Source organism: Boleophthalmus pectinirostris, unplaced genomic scaffold (assembly GCF_026225935.1).
Source record: "Boleophthalmus pectinirostris isolate CB_2022bp ecotype Guang Dong unplaced genomic scaffold, ASM2622593v1 HiC_scaffold_8, whole genome shotgun sequence".
NCBI lineage: Eukaryota > Metazoa > Chordata > Actinopteri > Gobiiformes > Gobiidae > Boleophthalmus > Boleophthalmus pectinirostris.
In genome coordinates, this window is record NW_026571515.1 from 1,020,951 (window position 1) to 1,022,950 (window position 2,000).

The window sequence follows — 2,000 nt, forward strand, 5'->3', positions numbered from 1 at the left end:
TATAAACATTTATATTATAGATGATACATGTTATAAACATTTATATTATAGATTATACATGTTATAAACATTTATATTATAGATGATACATGTTATAAACATTTATATTATAGATGATACATGTTATAAACATTTATATTATAGATTATACGTGTTATAAACATTTATATTATAGATGATACATGTTATAAACATTTATATTATAGATTATACATGTTATAAACATTTATATTATAGATGATACATGTTATAAACATTTATATTATAGATGATACATGTTATAAACATTTATATTATAGATGATACATGTTATAAACATTTATATTATAGATGATACATGTTATAAACATTTATATTATAGGTTATAAACATTTATATTATAGATGATACATGTTATAAACATTTATATTATAGATGATACATGTTATAAACATTTATATTATAGATTATACGTGTTATAAACATTTATATTATAGATGATACATGTTATAAACATTTATATTATAGATGATACACGTTATAAACATTTATATTATAGATGATACATGTATATTAAAACATTTATATTATAGATGATACATGTTATAAACATTTATATTATAGATGATACATGTTATAAACATTTATATTATAGATTATACATGTTATAAACATTTATATTATAGATTATACATGTTATAAACATTTATATTATAGATGATACATGTTATAAACATTTATATTATAGATTATACATGTTAGAAACATTTATATTATAGATTATACATGTTAGAAACATTTATTTATATTATACATGTTGAAACATTTATATTATAGATTATACATGTTATAAACATTTATATTATAGATTATTACATGTTAGAAACATTTATATTATAGATGATACATGTTATAAACATTTTATATTATAGATGATACATGTTAGAACATTTATATTATAGATTATACATGTTATAAAACATTTATATTATAGATGATACATGTTATAAACATTTATATTATAGATGATACATTGATATATTATAGATGATACATGTTAGAAACATTTATATTATAGATGATACATGTTAGAAACATTTATATTATAGATGATACATGTTAGAAACATTTATATATGAACATAAACTGAAGATTCTAACATCAGTAAAGTGAAAGTCTTTTATATTATTAATGTCTTTAACATCATAAACAGATTTTTGTGCTGATTATTTTCTGATGATTTGTCATTTATTCTGTGTTTCATCTTCCTCTCACTTCCTCCTCCTCCTCCTCTCATCCTTCCCTCCTCCTTCCTCTCCTCCTCCTCCTCCTCCCTCTCTCCTCCTCCTTCCTCCTCCCTCCTCTCCTCCTCCTCCTCCTCCTCCTCCTCCTCCTCCTCTCCTCCTCTCCTCCTCCTCCTCCTCTCTCGTCTTCCTTCTCTCTCGTCTTCGTCTCGTCTCGTCTCTCGTCTCGTCTCTCTCGTCTTCGTCTCGTCTTCGTCTTCGTCTCGTCTCGTCTTCGTCTCTCTCGTCTTCTCGTCTCTCGTCTTCGTCTTCGTCTCTTCGTCTCGTCGTTCGTCTTCGTCTTCGTCTTCGTCTCGTCTTCGTCGTCTCGTCTTCGTCTCGTCTTCGTCTCGTCTTCGTCTTCGTCTTCGTCTCGTCTCGTCTTCGTCTCGTCTTCGTCTCGTCTTCTCTCGTCTTCGTCTCGTCTTCGTCTCGTCGTCTCGTCTTCGTCTTCGTCTTCGTCTTCGTCTTCGTCGTTCGTCGTCTCGTCTTCGTCTCGTCTTCGTCTCGTCTTCGTCTCGTCTTCGTCTTCGTCTTCGTCTCGTCTCGTCTCGTCTTCGTCTTCGTCTCGTCTTCGTCTTCGTCTCGTCTTCGTCTCTTCGTCTCGTCTTCGTCTTCGTCTTCGTCTCGTCTTCGTCTTCGTCTTCGTCTCGTCTTCGTCTTCGTCTTCGTCTCGTCTTCGTCTCGTCTTCGTCTTCGTCTCGTCTCGTCTTCGTCTTCGTCTTCGTCTTCGTCTTC